Source organism: Protopterus annectens, chromosome 16.part0 (assembly GCF_019279795.1).
Source record: "Protopterus annectens isolate FY-2018-M chromosome 16.part0, PAN1.0, whole genome shotgun sequence".
Taxonomy (NCBI): Eukaryota; Metazoa; Chordata; order Ceratodontiformes; family Protopteridae; genus Protopterus; species Protopterus annectens.
The window spans coordinates 371745551-371766904 of NC_056750.1; the positions used below are offsets into that span (position 1 = coordinate 371745551).

The following is a 21354-nucleotide window of genomic DNA, read 5'->3' on the forward strand; positions in this document are numbered from 1 at the left end:
CTTTCGAAGTTTATAAGAGCAATATTTAGTGTCTGTATTTTTGTGCTGCTTGTCCCTAGTTTGTCTCTGAAGTCTGACAGAAATTGAGCAGTTGTATGCCAACACAGATGCTGTCATAAATTTAGAAAGTTGCTAGAATAACAGGAATATTTAACGTTTCTCTATTTTTGTACTGCTTGTCTCCTGGGTGCTTTAAATCATGCAGCAATTGACTGCTGTTCATGAATGGGGTTGGGATTGGGGCAGTAAGAGTCCTACAAAGATTGTAGCTGTAGAGTGCTTTGTTTTTAGTGCTTCTACAGCCGCTAAAGAAAAAGACAAATATTTTTTTTCTTTTGTAACAGCATATCCAGCCTGTCATCCATTCATCCATCCAGCCAGCAATCCAGCCATCCAGCCATCCAGCCATCCAACAATTAATCCATCCGTCCAGCCATTCATCCATCCAGCTGGTACTCCCACCAACCAGCTAGCCACTTCAGCAGCCAGCCAGCCGCTAGCCACTCCAGCAGCCAGCCAGCTGTTGTACCCATAACAGCATCTCCTTCACCACTCCTTTGGTGATGTCATGGTAGAGGATGTGGCCAGTGTTATATTGACCACACTTCCATGTCCCACGTTACTACAATCTCCTGTTCCACTGCTGAAAATCTAACTAACTTCGATGTTAAGAAATGATATACCCTTCCAAATATGGAATGGTAATTTGTAAATTTCTCTTTTTTTCTCTCTGCTAACTTTATATGCATATTTTCTCTCTTCTTGTCAACATGTATTCCTTTCTACTAACCAGTCTTCACTCACTCTCTCATCTCTAACTCTCTATCAACTTATTAAACCTTGTCTGTCTCTCTGTCTGCTCTGAATTCATGTGTTTTCCCTACTTTTCTCACCTTTGCTTCCAGCTGTTTCTTTTCACCTTTTTAATTTAAACAAATTAAGCTTAATTCTCCACTACACTAGCTTAGTATTTCTTAACTTACACTATAGTATATTGTGTTATGCTACAAACAGCATTTGCAACTCTGTTATTTTATATTGTACTGTATCACTTTTCATAGTCAAAGCATTAGTAGAGGGGGGGGGGGGACTTGCGTTTTGATGTGCATTCCATTCTGTCCCATAATTTAAGTGTATAATATGTGTTTTTCCCAGTTTTCAGCATGCTTTTAATATGCCTTAATCTCATTAGTTATTGCAACAATATTGTATAGCGCTGTCACCTCTGACTTCTGGGTCACAGTATTTAAAACTAATTTAGTGAATGCAGTGTTTTCTGTTATGACTCCGTATTTAAAATACAAAATTTTTGCAATGTATCTAATTGATATGACATCCTGAACTTATCAAATGTGGGCTAAATGTGTTGCTTGAACAGTTACATGTTTGCTTAAAAATGCCTTTATTTCTCAGTAGCAAATTTTTAGCATTTAATTATTTGCCTTAATGCACAGTAACAACATAAATATAGAAACCAAACTAATTACATTGTGATCCCATTAGTTTCTTATATAGATATCATATATAGTCTCAGAGATTTTTGAAATTAGGAAAAAGAAAGATATTCCAACAATTGTTAAACATTGTTGCATGAGCACTGTCCTTATAACAGTACCCCCTCCAAAAAAAAAAAAGTAAAGAAATAGGAACATGTCTCCTAGTCATATCTTCAAAGATCTGAAAATAATAGGAATAAAATGTAATAATAATAGTAAAAAAAAATAATGAGCACACATCTCAACCGTAACTATTGTAATTTACTTAAACCAATTTGGGGTCCTTATCTAATATACAAAAGTCAGTCTGGCCTAAAGGGGGCAGATGTTTGGCCAATGCCCATTAAAATGCCTCCATTACTCTTGCCTGTAGTTTAGATGTGATAGAACAAGACAGAATTGAATGCATATATAGTCAGCATCACCCGATGCACAGCTCCAGCAAAGAGCATCCCTCCCCCTGCTCCACATTTATAGAATCAGTGGGGTAGCATACAATAACTGATTTCAACAATTGGCTAAGTTTCTGGTGTCATTCTAAGGGGATCCAGTATCTCTCTGCCTGAGATGACATGATTGACAGACCTTGATGTTTTGCCAGAGATGACCTGCATCTGTCACCCCTGGGTTTCCGGATACTGGCCAAGGCTCTTGCCACCCCATATAGTGCCTCTTTTATGCAGTGTTCCAAAGACCAAGTTAATCACCGTAACAGTTACAAACAAATGCAATCTGAGGCTCATGCTGCTCAATGCTAGAAGTCTAAATCTCAAAATGTACTCGCTCGAAGCACTCCTTAAAATGGAGAACATCGACATTTGTGCTGTAACAGAGACCTGGTCCTAGGCAGCAGAAAGCACCCCTGCACTTCCAGGCTATAAATCATTCCACACCGTTCGGCCCCAGAACTTGGACCAAAACTCCGAAGGTGGTGGTGTTTCCATATTCATAAAGGATGCGCACAACTCCAGACTGGTAGCCCAACATAATGCATCAGAGATACTTCAGGTGCAGCTAACACTGGGTAAAACAGCAATTCAGGTCATAGCCTGCTATAGGTCCCAAACCATGCCCCAAGACTTACACTCCATGTTCCTAAGCACCGTGGAGAATATTAGGGTCCAACCTAACTTTCTTATACTGGGCGACTTCAACTACCCCACCATTAACTGGGAAAACTACTCGTATACCAATACACTTGCCCAGCATTTCTTGGAATTCATTAATTCCAATGCACTGGACCAGCTCGTTCTTACCCCCACTAGAGGTAGCAACATCCTTGACCTGGTCAGTACTAACATGGGCGACCGTTGCTCAACTCCTCTCTGGTTAGATCTGACCACAAACTAATCACCTTGGAAATCCACATCCCTTCAACCCCCCCCCCCCCCTGCAAAGGTAACCACCATGAAAAACTTCTCCAAAGCTAACTTTGGGCTCCTAAAAACAAAGGTGGCTAACTTCATGGCACCCATGCAAATAGAGAATAGTTACATGACCACTGAATCATACACCAATGCACTGTACAAACACGTACACAAATGCATGGATCTCACCATACCCAATAGAACCAAGACGCTCTTCTCCAAAAAAAGGAAGCCAATCTGGTGGTCCCCTGCCATAAAAAAAAACTCTACAACAGAAGCAGGAAACTGATGCAGAATAAGGTGAAGTCCCAAGACTGGAAAAACTCCCTTATCAGCCTCAGCAAAAAGTTGAGCTCTCTCAACAAATCCTCTAAAGCTAGCTATGAAGACAGAATTGCAGCAGATAGTAAAGACAACCACAAGACCTTCTATAGTTATGTAAAAAATCTCCATGGCAATACCCGGATTTGCTCTGAGCTACTTCACAATGGTACCTCCTATACCGAGCCAACAGATATTGCCAATATACAGGCCAACAGATTCAGTGCCAACTTTACCCCTCTCCCTCCCTCCCCAAAGGACCAGTCATAATACCAGTAGATTTGCTAGGCACCCAGTATTACTGCTGCACAGGTTAAAACAGCACTGTCCAAGGCCAAGAATACAGCTTCTATGGGACCTGACAATATCCCTGGCTGTGTTCTACATGAACTACAGAGTGAACTGGCACCTTATCTGTGTGCTCTGTTCAGTCACAGCCTCACCTCAGGCTTTGTCTCTACCGAATGGCACACTGCTACAGTCATCCCTCTCCACAAAGGAGGAGTGACTACAGACCCTGGGAACTATTGCCCCATTAGCCTGATAAGTCTAATATGCAAATCTATGGAACGCATCATCATGGACCTAATAAACAAGGATATAGGGAATTTCCAGACTCTGGATCCTACACAGTTTGGTTTTGTGAAGTGTAGATCATGCTGGTCAACGTGGTCATCTTCTTTAAGTCAATCACCAGAGCTGTGGATGAAAGCAAGGTGGTTCATACAGCCTACCTTGATCTGGCCAAGCCCTTTGATACCATTCCCCACTCAGAAATCATAGAAAAACTCACTAAGCTAGGCAGCAACCCCTATATCACTAGGTGGGTTGCAAACTGGCTCACAGAAACCACAGTGTGGAAGTAGCTGACTCCAAGTCAGACTGCCGAACAGTCATGAGTGGAGTCCCACAGGGTTCGGTCCTGGGGCCTCTCCTGTTTGGCATCTACTTCTCTGAAGTCCAGGCCAACATGAAGTGGCTCTGGCTGACAAAGTTCCCAGATGATTGCAAGTTAGGAGCTATTATTAACTCCCCAAGTGATGTTGACATCCTACAAAAAGCCCTCACTGAGACCAATGACTGGTGTCAGAACCATGGCCTTAAGCTGAATGCCAAAAAATGTGTCGTCATCCCCCTTGGGAAAAAAACAGTTCCCTTGAATTACCACATCTATGGTAGTCCACTGAACACACAAGGCATTATAAGAGATCTGAGAACACAGATTGACAACAACCTCTCTTTTGACCACCACATTGTCACTGTGGTCAGAAAGTCCTTCTATGTGGCACATCTCATTACTAAGGGTTTTGCATCCAGGAAGAAGGAGGTACTTGTCTCGCTCTACTCTTCCCTTATTAGGCCAATCTTTGAGTACAATGCCCCCTTTGGCATGTACCTCACTAGACACCAGCAACAACTGGAGAGGCTGCAAAAGTACCTCACAAAGAGGATCCTAGGCCTTAAACACTTGTCCTATATGAACAGACTCAAAAAACTCCAACTATTCTCTGTCTCATATCGCCTACTTAGAGGAGATCTCTGCTTGACTTACAAAAGCCATGTCTGACCCAGCTCTGTTAGAAATGCTACATCTAAAGAAATCCCAATCCCTCAGCACCACACGCTCCAGAGACCTCAACCTCATTACCACAATCAACAGAACATGTTGGAGGGACAGGTTCATAACCCAGGGACTGCCCATGCTACAGAATAGACTTCCCATACATGTCAAGCAGAGCACCTCACTGGCCCTGTTCAAGAGAAATCTTGATGAGTGGATGGGAAATAGAAAATTCACCCCGGGGATCACTCCAGTGGCTCAACTTGACAGAGGCACTATGAACTAAGGTCAGGTGGCATGATGCCAGTGTAATCCTATGGGCTAGGCTTATAAAGGCTCCAGGGCCATTAGCCTAGTACACACCTAAGGAACTGTATCATCTTAAAGTGAATAAAAGCTAAGACTGGGGTAGGCCAGAAAATTGTCTGATTTTCATTACACTGCTCCTCAGAAAGTTATATACTCGCCATCATAATCCCCCATTTAGTTTTCAGATGGTTAAAAGTACATCCAAATGTCTCTAGTAGAACTCCGTACCAATAGGTAGTTAATCCTCTTGGGAGGCTTTATTTCTTTGTAGGACTTCATCAACACCAAGATGTCCCATTTGTTATGTTACCTATACATTCCTTGCACTTATTGCCAGCCAATGGACATAATCTTAGGTATTTTCACAACTTAAAACCTCTGTTAAGCTCCCAACACAGTACTGGAATTATAAGAAAGTTCTGTGTGCTTCAGCTAATAGATCCCTCCAAAATAAAAATCACCCTGTTAACCTTGAATACCAATATAATGGTTGGGTGGGGTTAAAAAATAGAGGATAATGTCCATATTATCTTCCATATCAATAAACCAGCTGGAGGGAAGTCTGTGCTGCTGAATTTCGTCCACAACCTGTCCTCCAGTCCTGTTGGATCCCGTACCTTGTTCCTGTCCTAGCAGGGAGCAAGTTTCCTCATATAGTATATTACATCAGATTTTGGCAAAACCCAAATAAGCCTGGACAGGAACCTAGCCCATCAAAATGTGGCTAATTGTACCACCTTAATATAGGGCAAATAGTCTGGCAGACCTAACCTCCCTTTTTTGGTGGACGCAAACAACTTCTTCCATGATATTCTAGAATGGCGGCTATTCCATAAGAAGTAAGTTACCATCTTTGGCAACTTAGCTGGGTAGAGTGAGTAGGTTATCAGTGGTAAATGCCTTACCAAACATACACATTTTGGTAGACAGCACATCTTAACCATAGCTACCTTGGTCATAAAAGGGAAATTATGGTCAGACCATTTTTGTAATTATACTTGCACTTCTTCTGTAAAGGGGAGCATATTCAGCTTCACTAATTGCTGTAAGTCATAGGGCCAGATTCAGTAAAGCCTACACTAAGTGTACACAATATGCATTCAGGAACTTTCTTTTTACATTTTTTATGCTTTCTAGTCACTCTGAAAGATTACACTAAGTGCACATATAGCATACACTTTGTGGTAACCATTATGAATCCCTGTCAGTATTTAAAGTTGCAGGAATATCAGCAGGAAAACTAAAATTAGGAGGAAGAAGGTGTGAGTTATGCCTGTGTTGTGTGTTCACTCAGAGCACACTTAGCGTAGGCGTTATTGAATCCCAGAGATAATGTAAATGAACACCCATATTATATGTCACTGAGCAGGTAGTGGAGAGTTCTGCCTGCTGGCCACCTATCTAGTTATTTCCAGCTTTTCTTAGTCAGGGAGTATAGGGCCAACTACCTTTAGTTTACCCTCAATCATGAAATGTCTCCAAGTTGCCTAAGCTCTATAGCCTTTGGAATAGTACTGGAGATATTATGCAACCACAGTACCCCCTTATCAGCAAATCAAGACAAGGTTATACATTGAAAATGGCTTTGTCTCAGTAAGCATACCAGTGACTCAATAGTAAGAGTAAACAGCAAGGACAACAGTGGGCATTCCTGTTTTGTTCCTCTTTACAACAAAGTAGGTTAGCTAAGGCTATCTGTTTGGCCATTTGAGGGGTTCTTGTCACAACAACTTACAAGACATTATTCTTTTAGATCATAAGCCTGAAGTACATCCCATAAAAATGCCCAATGTAATAAGTCAAATGCTTTCTGGAGATTAAAAAACACCGCAAGCTCAGAGGCGATCTATGTCTGGCGTATAAAGCCATGTCCAAACCAGAATTAATGGACATGCTCCACCTCAGGAAATCCAAATCCCTTAGAGCTACATGCTCCAGGGACTTAAACCTCAGCACAGAAATAAATAGGACATGCTGGAGGGACAGATTCATATCCCAGAGGCTCCCTTCACTCTGGAACAAAATCCCAATCCATGTTAGGCAGAGCCCCTCAATGACCCTCTTCAAGAGAAATCTTGACGAGTGGATGGGAGATCATAGGTTTACCCCTGGGATCTCTTCTGTGTCCCTACTAGACAGTGGCACAGTAAACTAACCTTAAAAGGGCTATCTTCTGTGACCTACTATACAGAGGCACAGTCAACTAACCTAAAAGGGTGGCGAAAGCCAAACACACTCTGGCTAGGCATATAAATGCCCTAGGGCAGATAGCCTAGTATCAACTTATGAACCTATGAATGTTGTCTGAGCCAAATGTACCTTATATTAACCGTTACCTCCCCTTCTCAAAACCCTGATGCATAGGGTATACCAGGGCAGGAAGTAATTTCATCAGTCAGGCAGCCAGTCTCTGCATAAATCTTATTTTCAGGTTGCAAAACTAAAATCAGGGTGTAGGTTCTGTGGTTTTGAGTCTACTTTGGCAGACTTTGGTAACAAGATTATCGTTGTCAGCCTGGATGTCTGAAGCACACAACCCCTCAGTTTTCTCTCTCTCTCTCTAAATAGCTCCAACAGAGATATAACACCTCTTTAAAGCATTTATAAAATTCCACCAGCAGGCCATCCAGTCCAGGTTCTGTCCCACTAGGAAAACCCTCATTTCCTCTACCAGGATAGGTCAGTTTACCTCTTGCCATTTTCGTATGCCAACCTAGAGCAAATTTATATGACACAAGAAGGCATCTCAGAGCTCAGGGCCCTGATCACTTCTCTTTCTGTATAGCTTGGCAAAATTATTTTAATACAGTCATTAATGCCTTGCACATGAAAATGCAAATGCATTACCCCGTTTTTCATAATTTTTGCAAGTAATTGGTATCACTCTTCTCCTTTCAACCAATTTATTACCTAAAAGCTTTGGAGACCCAATACCCTTTGCCCAGTAGTAAAGTTTTTTTTTCAGTAGTAAAGTTTGTCATCTTTCCCATTTAAGATTAACATTGTTAATAGGCAAATACTAGACATTCAATCTGCAGAGTATTACACACCTAGTCAATAACCACACTATGACCAGAAGTGAGACTCAAACCTTATACCTTCTGTTTGTGAGGTAAACATCTTAACCATTATGCCTGGTTAAACCGTATACCCTTGCATTCCTTCTTAAGCTGCTCAATCTGACCCCTTAGCCAAATCCCTACCCTCTTATACCACTCCTCCAACCCCCCAATCTTCGCCTTCAGTTGTTTAGCCTTGTCTGAGTGTAGGGCCCTCCGTCTCTTTCTAAGCCCTGCCAACTGCATCTTGATTAAATCCATGAAATTCTCCCAGATCTGAAAGGTATCGTCATACCATTATTTCCTCTGCCAGTAACTCTGTAGGGAGCACAGCACTAGCATATCGGTCCTCCAGGTCATATGTGAGTTGCCAACATCCAATCCTGTAATGCTAGATTACACAGCTGTGATCTGACAGGGCAGATGTGCCATGATTCATGTCTACTCATCCAGTTTATGTGAGCTTACCGGCCCATAGTTCAACCAGGAGATAGTATCCGACTGTTGTGTAATAAAAGTAAAATCGTTGAAGCACAGGTGCAAGGCTCTTCACATAATCAGTAATTGAAAGTCCTATATAAAATTCTGAAAGCAGTTTGAAGTCTTAACCATCATAAACCACCTCTGTGATAACCTACTCATGCCTTGGTCTAATAGCACATTTAAATCTACCCCCCAAAAACTATGGTGTCCCTCACCTCCATGTACAGTAGTCCTGATGAGAACTGATTCACTCCTTGTGGATTGTATTTGTTGAGACTATAGAAGTAGCCAAGAATAATCAGTCCGCTCCCAAAGTTTGTGCATGCTTCTTGTTTAATGGCAATTGACAATCCCAGAACATTCCCAGGAGATTCCTGAAACCCCTCCAGACCAATATTGTCTAGTTAAGGGACCCCCATAGGTTGCTTAAATGGCTTTGGGTATAATAGTAATCTAAGCATTCTTCAAAACAATGGATGACTTCTCCACTGTGAGAGGTAAATAGTCTGTATTAAAAATTGAAAACTAAAGACTAAATCATGTCAAACAATAGTCAGGGAGTGGGAACAGACTCACCTGGTCTACAGCTACCACATGACCTGCATCCTCGGACCAACCAGAAGATAATGATTAAAGAACAGCCATGCCCCATATAAGTTGTCAAGCATTAACTGGAAACTTGAACCCTCTCCCAGTAAATGGAAGAAAAATAGTGGACCAATGCAAGCTATCAAAATGGTAGGCATTTACCCTCAGTTGTACAGGCAAAGTATAACAGAGTTAACAATAGAGCAACGCAATACTAATATCTGAAATATGAAAAACAAAATCACCACAGGGCAGATCCCTGCCATGTGTGTCCAAGCCCACTGCAGCGTTAAAAACTATTGTTAAGCTATTGGAGAGGATAAAGAAGACTGCATACATCTAGCACAGTAACTTTCAGGGAGTGAGCTCCCATTTGTCACTGCCTCAGCATGCTGGGCTGCATGTTTATCACCTGATTTCTGCAGTTGATCCAGTCCTGCCAAACTGGGATCAGGAGTAGCAAATCCATCACTCATCGCTTCCTCTTCCATAACCTCAGTCAGTGGGACAAGTCTGTCACCTGTTGTCACCAGCACTTCAATGAGAGACTATCTTGATGAACTTTTATGCCTCTGATACAAGAGGTTTGGGAGGTCACTCATTGGAAGTTCTAGCTTTGCTGGAGTTTTCATTTTGTTTTTATTGACTGTTTTTTAAGTGACCTTCTCACTCATTGTTTTAGTTTGCTGTTTGGGATATTTTTGCAGTGACCCTAATGATAATGGACATCAGCTGGGTATAACAGCCGTGTGTTTTGAATGCGTAGTCAAACACCCTGTTTGTGCTGTGCTGATGAGGTCATAACAAAGCCGAAATATGCATATCCACTGCTAGTGGGGTTTTGATTTATTGGCCTGAAATTGTCCATTAAAAAGATGAAACAAGTCATGGGCATTCAGAATCGCCAATTAGCTGAAACACCTGATGTTCTTAAGGATCATTTGCATATATCCCATGTGCCTCTGATACAAGAGGTTTGGGAGGTCACTCATTGGAAGTTCTAGCTTTGCTTGAGTTTTCATTTTGTTTTTACTAATTCTTACATCTTCAAAACTAACATCTTTATCACTGTATTGGCAACTTTTCACATGGCAATTTATACATAGAACATACTAAACACCACACAAATTAGAACTAATATATAATAAAGAAAATATATGTTGGAGGTGTAAATCACAATCAATAGCCAATTTGCAACACATGTTCTATGAATGCCATTTACTTAAACAATATTTGGAAAGTATTAACTATTTGTTACAGGCACTGTTCACTGATAATTTCCAGCTTACAAAATCTCTAATTTTGTTGAATACACCTGTGCCATCTTGTGTTCCAAGGCAAAAATGGATTCCTATTAGATCGTTGAAGATGCATAATTTTGAATGCGTCTTCGCTGGACTTTAAATAACAAAAACTGAAAACAGTGAAGGGGCATATGAGCGATTTCTTTCCCTGGGAAAGAAATCACTTGCCCGCCTCAGGTAATTTGCTGTTTTGTAAATTGTAGTGTGCTCTTGGAGTTGGTATACTTAGTTAGTTAGGGGGGAGTGTAGGTGGTGAAGCCCCTCATTTTGTTTTGTGTGTAGTGATTTTTTTTTTTTTGGGACAAGTGATTTCTTTCCCAGGGAAAGAAATCTCTGATACGTAGTTTCCTGTTTCCAGCTTTCATTTTTATGGATTTGATAAAGACGCATTCGAATTACTGCATCTTCGACGTTGTGATATAGACGCAGCAAAATATGTAATTTTGTGGACTCTCCTTGCTATTGTAAGGAAAAATATTACACAGAACTGGAAAGCTGTAACTCCTCTCAATTTTAAACATTTCAAGAACATGGTTTTATTAGTGTCGCAGTTGGAATTGAAAACAATGAAAGAGAGAACAGAACGACCTACTACCTTAAGCATTGCCTGGCAGAAAGTAAATCAAGTGCTGGAAACAGAAGATTGTAATAAATTATAATCTTATTCAGTTATGCATTCAAGAAAACAAAGTTGTTCAGGTATAGACATCCTATGTAAATAGTTGGTTTTGTAATGTTTGATTTTGGAACTTTCTCCACTTTAAACTTTGACTATGTAAATATTTCTTTAATATACATTCTGTGTATATATTTATGTTTCTGAAAAATCAATAAATATGTATTCAGTAAAAAAAAAAAGACCCTATCCAAGGCAAAAGAACACAGCTTCCATGGGACCTGATAGTATTCCAGGCTGTATTCACCGCCATCTCTAGCAAGATCTAGCATGAGCACCCTATTCAACCACAGCCTAAGTACAGGCTTCATTCCAGCAGAGTGGAGAACTGCCGTTGTCGTCCCCTTGCACAAAGGTGGTGCCACTACTGACCCTGGAAACTATTGCCCATTAGCTTGACAAGTCTGATCTGTAAAGCCATGGAATGGATTATTATGGACCTCATAAACAAGTACATAGGCAATCTGTAAGGACTTGACCTGACCCAGTTCGGATTCGTCAGGGGCAGATCTTGCCTATTGAACCTGGTTGACATTTTTGAGACTGTCACCAAAGTTCTGGATGAGGGAAAATTAGTACGTACAGCTTACCTTGACTTGGCCAAAGCCTTTGACACAATCCCTGTCTCATCAGGTGGTTGGCCAACTAGCTCACTAATAGGAAGGTCAAAATGGGCTCCTCCATCTCCGAAAGAAGACCTGTCACTAGTGGTGTTCCCCAGGGATCTGTCCTTGGTCCCCTACTGTTTGCCATCTACTTCTCAGAGGTCCAGGCAAAGACAAAAGGCCTATGGCTGACCAAGTTTGTGGACGACTGTAATTTGGGTGCTGTCATTGAATTCCCAAATGATGCTAACATACTACAAGAGGGTCTCACAACAACAAATGACTGGTTCCAAAGTCATGGCCTTAAGTTAAACACAAAAAATGTACTATCATACCATTCAGCAAAAACACAGCCTCTACTGATTACCACATCAACGGCCCCGCCAAAGCACACAACCTGTGGTAAGAAACCTGGGTACACAGGTTGACAACAATTTCACATTCGACCATCATGTGTCGGCAGTAGTCAGAAAAGCCTTTTGCTTAGTTTGTCTGATAAGCAAAGGGAGTGCATCTAGAAAAAAGGAGGTAATTACCTCTCTGTACTCCTCCCCCACTCATTAGGCCAATAAGTGAGTACAACACCCCATTTGGTATGTACCTCTCCAAACACCTGCATCATCTGGAAAGGCCACAGAAATACCTCACAAAGAGAATCCATGGCCTCCAACACCTGTCCTATGTGTACAGGCTCAAGTCACAGTCACTCAACTTGGTGTCATACAGATTGCTTAGAGGTGATCAGTGTCTTGCCTGCAAGGCAATCTCAAACCCTGCCCTACTAGAGATGCTCCCTAAGTCTAACTCCTCGCGTATTACCCACTCAAAAGGTCTAAAGCTAATATGTGACATTAACAAAACCTGCTAGAGACAAGTTTGTTTCCGAGAGGCTGCCCCGTCTCTAGAATAGACTTCCCATACATGTGAAAACATAGTACGTCACTGACCCTCTTCAGTCACAACCTTGACAAGTGGATGGGAAACCACAAATTTAGCTCGGGGTTCCACATGTGTCCCTCATTGGCAGGGGCAACAGGAGCTTAAATGAGGTTTATTTTTTGGGGATAAACTTTTGGCTAGGCTTGTAAAGGCCCCAGGACCATAAGCCTAGTAACCTCCTGTGATTGTATGATATGCTGAATACTCATATATCTGTTCCATTCCTGGGGTCTAAAGGACTGGCTACAAGACTCATAGTTCCCTAATGATCCAAGAGTGACTTTCTTACAGCTATCACATACTATTTGATTTTCTGACTGCTTGTTTATATACTATATGATTCTGAACAAATCATTTAACCTTAGTACTTCTGGTCTATCTCTGAGAACCAACATCTAGAATTGGAGGGGGGGGGGGGTCACAGATGGTACCAAAAGCAACAGGCTTTTACAGCTTGATATTAGTTTAAAAGGAGATTGGGTGAGGTGTGGGTGCTGCAGGAAGATGAACACAACTTGTTTCTCGGTAGTATACGTTTCTCAGAAGTAAATGTAACAGGAAGGCTAATGCTGCCCTACAGTGTTAGAAGTATTTCATGTAGATATCCTGTGACATTTTTTTTTTGGTCTGGGGTAACTGCAAACATGAGCTTACTTATGCATTCCTTTTGTTATCTGGCTAAGCCCACTAGATATAATAACTGGCTGCAGGTCTGACCCAGGGACATTGGTTATATGACTTCCTTAAAGTCATAACAGATGTAAGGGATCAAACCCAGGACTGTAAGATATGGCTAAGATTATAAGCTGCTAATTAATTGTCTATGCTGTACTAACTGACATTTTCTGAGTTAGCGTGTAATTTGTACTTGCTGGATGAGTAATACTGTGTGTCAGTTAGTCCTAGTCACATTAGTCTGCACCTGTTTTATCACTTTCCATGTTACCTTTCCCACTGATTGTCCAGATCTTATGTTATGGCTGCCAGAAATGTCCCCTTTGCATGTTAATACTGTCAGCTGTGCCTTGTTCCCATGTTACTACTGCCAGTGACATGCTACACACATGCTTACACTGCTAGTCATTGTCCTGTTTCCATGTTACAAGTAAGTATGAGGGTTTTTTCTCATATTACTGCTAACAGTGATGTCAGATTCCCGTGTTACCACAGCCAGAATGCCCCTTTATTATGTTACCAGTGCCAGCCACATCATGTTCCCGTGTTACAAGTAAGTGTGCTGGACTTTTCTCATATTACTGCTAACACTTTTCTGATGTTACTACTATTAGTGATGCTGTGTTATAACGTTACTAATAACATTGATGCCGTGTTCCCAGGTCACCAGTGCCGGCTACACTTTTCTGATGTTACTACTATTAGTGATACTCTGTTCTAATGTTACTAATAACATTGATGCCATGTTCCCAGGTCACCAGTGCCGGCTACACTTTTCTGATGTTACTACTATTAGTGATACTCTGTTCTAATGTTACTAATAACATTGATGCCATGTTCCCAGGTCACCAGTGCCGGCTACACTTTTCTGATGTTACTACTATTAGTGATGCTCTGTTATAATGTTACTGATAACATTGATGCCGTGTTCCCAGGTTACCAGTGCAGCTACACTTTTCTGATGTTACTACTATTAGTGATACTCTGTTCTAATGTTACTAATAACATTGATGCCATGTTCCCAGGTCACCAGTGCCGGCTACACTTTTCTGATGTTACTACTATTAGTGATGCTCTGTTATAATGTTACTGATAACATTGATGCCGTGTTCCCAGGTTACCAGTGCAGCTACACTTTTCTGATGTTACTACTATTAGTGATACTCTGTTCTAATGTTACTAATAACATTGATGCCATGTTCCCAGGTCACCAGTGCCGGCAACACTTTTCTGATGTTACTACTATTAGTGATGCTCTGTTATAATGTTACTGATAACATTGATGCCGTGTTCCCAGGTTACCAGTGCAGCTACACTTTTCTGATGTTACTACTATTAGTGATGCTCTGTTCTAATGTTACTAATAACATTGATGCCATGTTCCCAGGTCACCAGTGCCGGCTACACTTTTCTGATGTTACTACTATTAGTGATGCTCTGTTATAATGTTACTGATAACATTGATGCCGTGTTCCCAGGTCACCAGTGCCGGCAACACTTTTCTGATGTTACTACTATTAGTGATACTCTGTTCTAATGTTACTAATAACATTGATGCCATGTTCCCAGGTCACCAGTGCCGGCTACACTTTTCTGATGTTACTACTATTAGTGATGCTCTGTTCTAATGTTACTGATAACATTGATGCCGTGTTCCCAGGTCACCAGTGCCAGCTACACTTTTCTGATGTTACTACTATTAGTGATACTCTGTTCTAATGTTACTAATAACATTGATGCCGTGTTCCCAGGTTACCAGTGACTGTGACATCCTGTTGCCATATTACCATAACCAGTGATGTTCTCCTTCCATATTACCAATAAATATGATTTCCTTTTTATTTATTGATAAATCATGTTAGTGATGCATTGCTGTGATGTTGGCCTTTTGGCATATTTGCATCAGCCAAATGCGGTGAATACATCCTGTGCTGTTCCTTTATACTGCAGAAATGCAGCTGTTCTATTGTTCTGCCTATCACTTTACAAGCATACATTCAGTATGAACCAAATCAAGTGCCAGGCTGTGCTCCAAAAGGTCATTAATTATGAAATAAACGTGGTTAATAATTAGAATGCCATGGGTTAAATCAATACTCATTTCAGCTTCTCTTACTGCACGTTAGTGAGTGACACTTTCTTTACAAAAAAAGTTCAATCCCTAGCCAGTAAGCTATCTCCCAATACCCCAAGTACCACCAGTCCCACACCAGATAATACAACCCTCTTCAAGTATGATCCAGTACCAACATCTTTTATTAAGTCCCTACTTAAGAAACTGAAACCCACCACCCTTTCAGTAGACTTACTACCTGCAGAATATCTCCAAAAAGCCACTAATGAAATAGCATACCCCATATCAATTTTAATCAATAGAACTATCCACGAAGCTTATATCCCCTACATCTGGAAAATCTCCCACATTGTTCCTCTTCATAAAGGGGGAAATTCCACTGAACTTTCAAATTATAGGCCTATAGCCATTCTGTCTCCCTTGGCTAAAATAATGGAAAAATGTATCCACAAGCAATTTCTTGCCTATCTGAATCAAAATACTCTCCTATTCCCTTGCCAGCATGGATTTAGACCTTGCCATAGTACAACATCAGCCCTTCTCTCCTTCTCTCATACATTAAATCAAAACCGTAATGACAACAAGCTCTCCTCAGCCCTCTTCCTTGACCTATGCAAGGCATTTGATGTAGTAAACCACCAGCTACTCTCAGACACATTAAAATCACTCTCCATAGACAACCTAGCAATTAGCTTGTTTCATTCTTACCTAAGTGACAGACAGCAAGGTGTACTATGGAAGGATAACCTATCATCCCTTTTACCAGTCACCCTTGGAGTCCCACAGGAATCTATATTAGGTCCCCTAATATTCTCCATATTCATTAATGACATGTACAAAGTCATCCCAGATGCAACTTGTATTCGGTATGCGGATGACTCCATCCTAATCTGCTCTGCCACCTCCCCTCACATATTTACAATCCTTGTCCCAAATCACTTTCAACAAGGTAGAGAACTGGCTCACTGGTCGCCAACTACTATTAAACCCAAATAAAACCAAACTATTACTCTTCTCCCCCCACTCGCTAGGTCCCATCACCACCTCTCACCATAATATCTAACAATGGTACCATAATTTCCCCAGAACCTAGTACTAAACTACTGGGAGTATTCATCGACAACAACCTTAAGTTTGATGCTCACATAGACAAAACTATTAAAACAGCTAATAAAAAACTAAGCTCTTTATACAGGATTAAACAATTCCTAACCCCATCTGCTAAAACTGTTATATATAAGCAAGTTTACACTAGGTTGCTTATCTCTTTTTACAAGAGACGCTTTCTTTTACAGAGACTAGAAAACGGTTTCTCTATAGGAGTAAGTACTTTTACATCTTTATTCCGCAGTTGCTGGGTTGTCGTTTCATATAGTTTGCGGTGGACAACAGTTGTATGTTGTCACGAAGCCGACAAGTCTCTCTTTTTTACTTATGGACATGTTCTAAAGATGGACAGTTTGTTTTTGATTGTTTACTTAATTTATATGGTGTGTTAACCACAATTTTCTTCTTGTATTGGCATTGACCACACTGTACATTAGTTCAGCATGTTTTTTCCTATCGTATAAGCTGAACGTTAACAATAGAGGTCGGTTATTTTGTTTTCACAGGAATTATCTAACTATATGGGCTGTTGAATTTATTTTATATGATTTATGAACTTATGTTAATATTTATGTTAAGAGGTTAAGTTTTTTAGTTTTCAAAAGCCAAAAAGTATTTCACATCATGATATAGGACTAGGGCTTCTTTGTAGAGTTTAAACAATTGTATTGAGAAACACATAATGACTTCTTAGTGCCTTACGAAGTGATGGTTATTTTTGAGGTAAATACTAATTGATGTGCAAATAACTTAACATTGTTCACACATCTTTTAATAAGCATTTTATTTATGTATTTTTATTAGTTGTGATAGATTTATTAATCGCATTTTTAATACAAAACTAGTACTAATCACAGGTTACTAGTTGAAGGTTTTTTCAAACTGAGAACAGTTATATTAGTTTAGGGTTTACAAGTTGAGCAGTATTTACTAGTTTAACCTGAACATTTACATTGTGTTTTGGTTTTATACATTATAAGAGTAGTGATTTTTGTACTAGTACCTTTGCAACCAGAGTAAAGTAACTATACATATATTAATTACATTGGTGTTGTGTTACATTAGTGGAACTATTTTGGGTTCCAGAAAAGTTGAAACTGATCAAATATCAAAGGTTCAATTTACTATATTCACTTTTTTCTCCACAAGGGGGGATTTGAAATACAATATTAGGATTTGGTGCCAAACTGTTTTGGTTACATGGTTAAAGGATTTTACCGCATTTACTTAAGCAGTATACTGAGTTAATTAAACACGAGGTTGTCCTAATATACTTTAAACACGTAGCTGACCCATTATTTTAAAGTCAGTTACAGCATTTGTACACCATCATAACCATGGAACAACTTATGATCCAATATCTAGATAAATTATTTCTTTGTTGCAAGGAAACAAAGATAAAGAAAAAGAAAAAGACAAGGAATATAGTATTACTAGTTCGCAAGCTGATTTATTTACACTACACACTCCACCGGGTACTAGCAGGGACAGAAATTACAACACAAGTTTACCAAGAGTTGATGATAACAATACTAATAGTGACAGAATGGGAGATGTCAACAGAATGAGTAGAACAGGGACAGCATTATTTGATATGGAAGATTTTTTAATACCACCCGTTTTGGGTGATTCCCTAGAGAGGACACAGGATTCTGATCATGGGACACTTCATTCACAGTTAATAAAGTTTGAAAAATGAGCTAAAAAATACAAATCTTTAGAGATGGACAATGTCTTTTTGGAACGTTCACTTGAGCTTAACCAGGTACCGAGAGGTCTTAGGATTTTTAGGATTCCCATGGGTACTGAGGCTAATTCAGAAGCTTATGGAAATATGCTTGAATTATTTGACAGAACAGGACTTGATTTGATGAGAATTATTATTAGGGACAACATTAGCAAACTTGTCAACATAAAAAGTGATTTGATTACACTCAAACAAAGTATTACCAATGATTTGTTGTTTGACAGTTATAGGCATAGGTTTGATAAAATAAAGATAGATCTTGACAAGTTTGTTAAAATAAGTATGGAAAGAAAACAAAGGAAAATTTTAAGGGATACCAATGAATATAAAGAGAAAAAGGCATACCCTAAGCCGAATATTAAAGAAGGGCATAGAGAATTAGAAACAAGAAGAGAGACACTCCAAATGGAGGTAGGGGATGTTGAAATCACTCAGGAGGACATAGATGAGGGAACGTTTTTTTTTAGAAAACCCACCCCCCCTTAAGGCGGTCCGACCGGTTAAGGAACCGGGACCAACAGCATTCCTACTCCAATGAAAGACAACCCCACTGGCAGAACTTTCAAGGGAGAGGCAATTGGAGAGGTGGGGGTCAGAGGAGAAACAATTCCAACAACAATTCCAACAGGAATTGGCATCGCAGGTCGAAGGTTTGGAATTACCAACAAATAATATTGACTACAACTTTTTTTATAACGAATTGGCATCGCCCACCACGGACCTCATAGTTGAGGCTTTTTCTGATAAGGAATCCAATGGTCCACTGGTAGTTTTCCTGTAGATACTAACAAGGAAAATCATGAAGGACCAATTATTATTGGTGATGGGTCCTTTAATATTTACAATTATTCAGATTTAAAGATTTCTGATAGTCACTTAAGTTTAATGAAAAAAGGATTTACTTATGTACCTGACTTCAAACACGACATAAGTAAGGTTATTATTAACCTGAAATTATACACAAGACAACTTAATCTAAAATTATACTTCATGAACAAATCTAACATAGAAAGGGAAAGGCAGAGTATAACAGTTAAGAGGAGTAGTTTGTTTATTCCACCATATAATCCTCTGGTATTAGCTTTTGAACGTTTATGTACCTCCCAAATGAGAAGAATGACTGAAACAAGGGTGTATGCTAACAACAAAAATCTGACAGCTGCAGAAGAATTCTGTTTAAAGGAACTTTCGACTAATAGTCAATACAGAGTGATGAAACCAGATAAGGGTGGTGGTATGGTTATTATGTCAAATTTGGATTACACGTGGAACATGCAGAACATATTACAAGATTCTGACACCTATGATGTGGTGTCTAAATTTGAGGTCCAGAGATTACTAAGATTGACTGGCAAATCTATGATTTCTTTTGTGAAGGAATAATCGATCATGACGAACATATTTATTTGACAGTTGAACATCCAGTTATGCCCAATATGTTCAGTATACCCAAGATACATAAGGACATTGGCAACCCACCATTCAGACCAATTGTGGCAGCCAGGGGATCAAAAACAGAACCCCTGGCTGCATACACTGATACAGTCAGTAAACACACCCTTGACTACATACCACACATATTAAAGGATTCATGGCACTGTTTGGATTGTTTAAGGACCCTGCAAAACATGACTTTGGAGGATTTTTGGTTTGTCACAGTTGACATAATAAATTTATTTTCGGTAATACCTCATGATGTAGGTTTGGAACATTTCTCTAGAAGTTTGGCAAAGCACAGTAAAATTCACCAAGTTAAAAGAAGTTTGTTAGTTGACTTAATGCTGATTGTCCTAGAAAACAATTATATTCAGTTTGAGGGTGAATTTTACAAACAGTGTACAGGAGTAGCAATGGGAGCTAGATGTGCTCCCATTTATGCTAACTTGGTTCTAGCTGATTGGGAGGAACAGCATGTTTTGATGTCAACTTATGCATCTAGGATGATTATTTATTTAAGATTCCTAGATGATATACTATTCTTATGGAAGGGTTCAAGAGAAGAGTTGGAGGAATTTATAGCTTATCTTAATCACACTACAACTTTTTTGAAGTTTACTAGTAAGGTTGGGAAAAGTTCCATTGATTTCTTCGATTTACATTTATACATCAGAGATGGAAAAATAGAATCAAGTTTATTTAGGAAAAAGACATATAGTAACACCTTTTTACATTACGAGAGTTGCCACCCACACTACATTAAGAAAAACATAGTAAAAGGTCAGTTTATCAGGGCATCTCGTATAGCAAGTGAAGACAGTGTATTTTTTGAAGAAATTGAGATATTAATTGGTTTATTTGGAGAAAGAGGTTACCCCATGGATTTATTAACATCAATTAAGTTTGACATTATTCAAAGGAGGGGGACAGATTTTAAACCAATTTTATTAGACAATTTAAGGGATGCAGAAAGGGCCCCTGGTTACCAACAAAAACATAAACAACAGAAATGGAAAGACACTCAAATAGGTATGGTGTTGCAGTACAACAACATGTCTGCTAAACTGAAGGAAGTTATTGAAGTAGGATGGCACAACATATTTTCTGCAGACATGTCAAACATATTAGGTGACGGCCCAAAATTTATAAATAGGGGTGTTAATATTAAGGAACTTCTGGAGAAAATACCAAAACCTCTCGGTCAAAAAACAGCTAGGATGGCTAAATGTGGAAATTGTAAAGCTTGCAAATTCATTAATGACGGTCCTTATGTACAAATTGGGAATTATAAAAGGTCCCTGACGTGTCCAGATTATTGTAATAGTAACACGAACATGGTAATTTATGTGGTCACCTGTTTATCATGTCCAGCGTTTTACACTGGAATGACTACAAGAAAAATAAGGCAGAGGATACTGGAACATGTCAGGGACATAAAAAACAAAAAGTCAACTAATTCCTTATTTGTTCACAGTAAGGACTGTATGAATTTAAAAAAAATCATATTTTTTGTCATTGACAGATTATACACCAAAGACTTTGGTGGAGATTACAAAAACATGCTTGAAGTTAGGAAATGTATATGGCAGATTAGATTAGAAGCCAG

The 21354-nt window shown here is 39.6% G+C and overlaps 1 protein-coding gene across 3 annotated transcripts in view; it reads left to right on the top strand.

Moving 5' to 3' along the window:
• The window catches only part of NPDC1 (neural proliferation, differentiation and control 1), a 788102-nt gene that overhangs the window by 604425 nt on the left and 162323 nt on the right, over nt 1-21354 (top strand). The gene's annotated exons all lie outside the window — the stretch shown is intronic.